At 40.4% G+C, this 5,940-nt stretch overlaps 1 pseudogene; it reads left to right on the forward strand.

The window, feature by feature from the left end:
* The first annotated feature begins 212 nt into the window (after positions 1–212).
* LOC134224581 (lactoylglutathione lyase-like) lies at positions 213–750 on the forward strand (annotated as a pseudogene).
* The last annotated feature ends 5,190 nt before the right edge of the window (positions 751–5,940 follow it).

A 5,940-nucleotide genomic window follows, 5' to 3' on the forward strand; every position in this document is an offset into this window, starting at 1 on the left:
TTTCGGTGTGTGTCCCTAAAGAGTTTCCATAGAAAACACCTACTCATACTTATGATGGTCGTACAATCCGTATTGTACCGAGCACAACCGAATGTAATGTCACATTCCAGATTCCAGGTCGTTCGTTCTTGGACCGAATGGTACGACTCACCGTTGAACGACTGTTTTATAATACGTGTACATCCCTAATACGCACGAGTGCCTTTGCCAGAATGGGTGAAGCCCATGGATTAACCGATAAGGAAGCTAAAGAGCTGCCGAAACTTCCCGATGCCGAGACGAAGGGCTTCATTTTCCAACAAACCATGTACTTAATCTAGGATCCACGTGCATCAATTCCGTTCTATAACGAGGTACTGGGAATGAACCGGCTGTGCAAACTAGATTTTCCAGAAGCGGTTAGCTTCTCTATATTTCATGGGCTATGAAGACATTGCCAAACAACTCGCCGACCGAAAGGAATGTATTAAATGGGCTATGAGCAGGAAGGCAACACTGGAACTGACACACAACTGGGGCACGGAGTCGGAGTCGGACCAGAAGTACCACACCGGCAACTCGGACCCGCGAGGCTACGGCCACATCGGTATCATGGTGCCGGACGTGACGAAAGCTTGCGAACGGTTCGACAGGCTCGGTGTCGAGTACGCCAAGCGCCCGGAGGATGGCCGCATGAAAGGATTGGCTTTCATCAAGCACCCCAATGGCTATTGGATCGAGATTTTCAACGCGTCGAATGTGGTGGCATAATTCTCGGAGGACAACTCTGTCGAACCGGTGCGGATGTATTGATACCAGCTGATTTTATGCGCTTTTGAATGGAAGCAAATTACCCAGTGCCTAGACACTAAAACACACAAGGATTTAGCATGTTTTGGATACAAGTGTCGTTTATTTATTCGATATTGTCACATTTTTTTTTAGAGAGTAACTATAAACAATCGCCACCGGCCGCGAGCGCATCTTCTTCGATTATACACTACGGGGCCTACACCGGAGTCGACGTCCTCCTCGAGGTTCAATGCTTAACATTACTTTTTCTTGGTCTCTCTTCCGACATACGCCCAGCCTACGGTAATCTGCCGTATAGCCTGCTGATGACTGCCTTTTTGTACACTTGGTAAAAATCGTGTTTCATGTATCTGCACCATTCACCATTTTCTACCACGCCGTCAAGTATTTCCACCTCGGTACCAACACCGTTTGGAGTGCCGCGTTCTCTGCCAGCCACCAAATGCATAGTTTTGACAGAGTTTATGATTAACCCTATCAGTATCCCGTTTAAAAGGCACGAAAGCCTCTTCCACTGCTGTACGATCTACACCAATGATATCGATGACATCCGCAAAACCAAGGAGCATGTAAGATCTTCGGATTGCACCTTCCAGAACTATGTTGAATAGCATTTAATTGAGAGCACATAGCCCTGCTTCAATCCATCTAACGTTACGAACGAATGTCTCACCAAACATTCTGACGCTCGAATTGAACCCATCCAGCGTCTGATATGTCGTTAATCGTCCTTCTTAAAAACCGCTTTGGTATTCGCCGATAAAGGTCGTCGTAAACGGGAGCAGTCTGCTAAGCAGAATTCGAAAAAGTATCTAGCATGCGATGGGGCCCTCCTTAGCCTAGCGGTAAGATGCGCGGCTATAAAGCAAGACCATGCTGAGGGTGGCTGGCACTTACTATACAACGGCCATACATAATCATTTTTGTTTTTAGAAATCCTCCTGACATTAAGGTAAATATTAGAGTGATTCAAATTTTGACTTTTTTGCTCCCCGATGCTTAAACGATTACATTTGCCATTTTAATGATCCTCCCAAATTTTTAGCTAATTTGGATGTAATTTGAGTGAGCACGAACAGTTTAAAGTTTGTATGAAAATCACTATGAAAACAGTAACTTTTGTAGAAAACCGTTCCCAACGCTTCCTATTAAATTCTAAAAATATATGATTACATTGACAACATAGGAAATTTAACAAGGTAGCAGATCGTCTTTGTTGCGAAACGTTTTGATGCTTGCAAGAAAAGTTATTAAGGAAATACTGAATCGTGGGAAATTCAATTTAACACGTAAAAGAATAACATCAATATCAATAATGAGCATTTTTGTTTTCTCCATAACTTGACTTCCAAACGACAAATCGCTTCGCAACAACAACTGCCTTCCAGCTTAGGAGGTATTCGACGTAGTCAACGTGTTGATAACCATTCAATAGCTCATGGACAACCTCACTAAACGATTTTTCACATAAGGGTCGATTTTCACAGTAATTTCCATGCAAACTTCAAATGACGTGTGCACAATCAAATTACATCCAAATTTGTTAAAAATTTAGGAGGATTATCAAAATGGCAAATGCAATTGTTTAAGCATCGGGGAGCAAAAAAGTCAAAATTTGAATCACTCTAGTAAATATACAAGTGATCCCGTGGTGAGTTTCAAATTTACCACATGTTTATTTCTCCTTATGGCCAAAAGCCAAAATTTAGAGCAATCATTATCGTACAACGCTGAAAGACAAGTCGATTGATCAGCAAAAAAAAAACAAGATTTGCCACTATTTTACTTCATCTGGGCTTTATGGTTCTCTCAACTCGTGCTCTTGAAACATTATTGGAAAAAGCACGTGGTTTCCAAGATGACCGGTTTGTGGTTTTGTTGTATAATTACCTCAAATGTTTCAGAAAATGTGGGAATGGTTCTTCAGGAATTAAAAAAAAATGCTTCTAGAACACTTCTGATTTTTGCCTTTCTCGTATACAAAGTATACGTAAAGGCTATATGTTCGCTCCAAAAACGAACTTTTTATAGGAGGCCCGGAGACCCATAGTGTTATATACCGATCGACTCAGCTCGACGAATTGGAGTGATGTCTGTGTGTGTGTATGTGTGTGTGTGTATGTGTGTGTGTATGTGTGTGTGTGCGCAAAAAGTCTAGCTCACTTTTTGGGCACTTATCCTCAACCGATTTGCTCGCAACAAGTTGCATTCGACGCAGAATCCTGTCCCATTGTTTCCTATTGAAAATTGACTCGATCGGACTATGGGCTTAGAAGTTATGGTCAAAATACTTTTTTTCATAAAAAAGCACATTAAAAAGTCTAGCTCACTTTTTGGGAACTTATTCTCAACCGATTTGCTCGCAACAAGTTGCCTTCGACGCAGAATACTGTCCCATTGTTTCTTATTGAAAACTGACCCGATCGGACTATGGGCTTAGAAGTTATGACCAAAATACATTTTTCATAAAAAAGCACATCAAAAAGTCTAGTTCACTTTTTGGGCACTTATTTTCAACCGATTTGCTCGCAACAAGTTGCAATCGACGCAGAATACTGTCCCATTATTTCCTATTGAAAACTGATCTGATCGGGCTTAGAAGTTATGGCCAAAATACTTTTTTTCATATAAAAGCACATTAAAAAGCCTAGCTCTTTTTTTTGGCACTTATTCTCAACCGATTTGCTCGCAACTAATTGAATTCGACGCAGAATCCTGTCCCATTGTTTCCAATTGAAAACTTACCCAATCGGACTATGGGCTTAGAAGTTAAGGCCAAAATACTTTTTTTCATAAAAAAAGCACATTAAAAAGTCTAGCTCACTTTTTGGGCACTTATTCTCAACCGATTTGCTCGCAACAAGTTGCATTCGATGCAGAATCCTGTCCCATTGTTTCCTATTGAAAATTGACCCGATCGGATTATGGGCTTAGAAGCTATGGCCAAAAAAAAAATCGTGTAAAAGCACATTAAAAAGTCTAGCTCACTTTCTGGGCACTTATTCTCAATTTGATCGCAACAAGTTGCATTAGACGCAGAATCCTTTCCCATTGTTTCTTATTGAAAATTGACCCGATCGGACTATGGGCTTAGAAGTTATGGCTAAAATACTTTTTTTTCATAAAAATCATATTAAAAAGTCTTGCTCACTTTTTGGGAATTTATTCTCAACTGATTTGCTCGCAACAGTTGCATTCGACGCAGAATCCTGTCCCATTGTTTCCTATTGAAAATTGACCCGATCGGACTATGGGCTTAGAAGTTATGACCAAAATTCTTTTTGCCTTTCTTGTATACAAAGTATACTTAAAGGCTATATGTTTTCTCCAAAAACGAACTTTTTATAGGAGACCCGTAGACTCATAGTATTATATACCGATCGACTCAGCTCGACGAATTAAAGTGATGTCTGTGTGTATGTGTGTGCGCAAAATAATCTCACTGATTTTTCATGCACTTATCCTTAATCATTTCATTTCTTAGGCATTTATCCTCAACCGATTTGCTCGCATCAAGTTGCATTTGACGCGGAATCTTGTCCCATTGTTTCGTATCGAAAACCGGCCCAGTCGGACTATGGGCTTCGGAGTTATGGCCAGTTTTTTCAAGAAAAATTCTTTTCCTCTATTTAGGCACTTACTCTCGGCTGATTTACTCGACTTTACTTACATTCGACGCAGAATCATGTCCCATTGTTTCCTATTAAAAATTGGCCGGATCGGACTAGGAAGTTGTGGCCAAAATACTTTTTTTCATACCAAAAGTGCGAAGAAATTACTCACTCACAAGAAACGAGAAAGGCACTATCACTGCTAGGTGGATTAATCTGTTTTTTTTTTAAATATCTCAAATTCTAGAATTTCTGCATATTTTTAGAGATTTTTTTCATAGGATTCCTCCAGTAAGCCCATTGGAGAAGCTGACAAAACTACAAAGGTTAGTGTCCATTGCTATAACGGAGGCGATGCGCAGCACCCCTTCAAAATCTTTAGATGCAATTCTTAATCTGCTACCATTGTATGAATTCGTGCAGTTAGAAGCGGAAAAGAATATGCAAAAACTTAAACAATTGAAGTTATTCAAGTCAGGCGATTTAGTGGGCCGCTTGAGTATTTCACAAAATTTTCAATATGGGCCAGTGATGAATATGAATGGAGACTGGATGAAACCTGTGGAGAACTATGACATTCCTTACAACATATATGAACCATCACGTATGGTTTGGGATGTCGGAGGTCCCACTGTTCGAGACGGTTCCATAAAATTCTATACGGATGGCTCAAAAATTGGAACAAAAACTGGAGCAAAGAATATTCGGTCCTGGGATAGCGATCTCAGTGGCAATGGGAAACTATCCAACGGTGTTCCAAGCGGAGATTTTTGCTATAATGAAATGTGCTAATATCTGTGTGGAAAGGAAATATAGATATGCAAATATTTGTATTTTCACAGATAGTCAAGCGGCACTCAAAGCGTTGAGTAGCTTTAAATGTACGTCAAAACTTGTCTGGGACTGCATTCTTTCATTGCGAAAGGTGTGCCAAGAGAACTCCGTAAATCTGTACTGGGTTCCAGGGCACTGTGGCATTGGAGGTAATGAAAAGGCAGACGAGCTTGCGAAACGAGGTTCAAATACACAGTTTATTGGCCCAGAACCTTTCTGCGGTATATCATACTGTACCATAAAAATGGAATTAAAATCCTGGGAAGCACAAAGGTTGATGACCAATTGGTTGGTTGCCGAAAAGTGTGCTCAATCAAAGAGATTTATAATTCCCAATGTTAAAGTAACCGAAAAGCTCTTAGAGCTCAGCAAGAGAGCTCTTTGCACCTTCACTGGCCTAATAACCGGACACTGCCCGAGCAGATATCACTTGAAAAATATTGGCCAGATTCAGAATGATATCTGTCGTTTCTGTAACATGGAACGTGAAACCTCGGAACATCTGCTTTGCAGTTGTGATGCATTGTACAAGATCTAAATTTCTAAATAGTGGCTTTATGCAACCAGGAGATATTTGGACTGCAAATCCTGGAAAGGTAGTGGGTTTTATTAACTCAATTATACCGGACTGGGAAAATACGCGTCTTAGGTTGTTTACTTGACAAATGGTGATCAACCCAGAAGATGCAAATAGTTAATAGTA

The sequence above is a fragment of the Armigeres subalbatus genome, chromosome 3, assembly GCF_024139115.2.
Source record: "Armigeres subalbatus isolate Guangzhou_Male chromosome 3, GZ_Asu_2, whole genome shotgun sequence".
Classification (NCBI taxonomy): Eukaryota; Metazoa; Arthropoda; class Insecta; order Diptera; family Culicidae; genus Armigeres; species Armigeres subalbatus.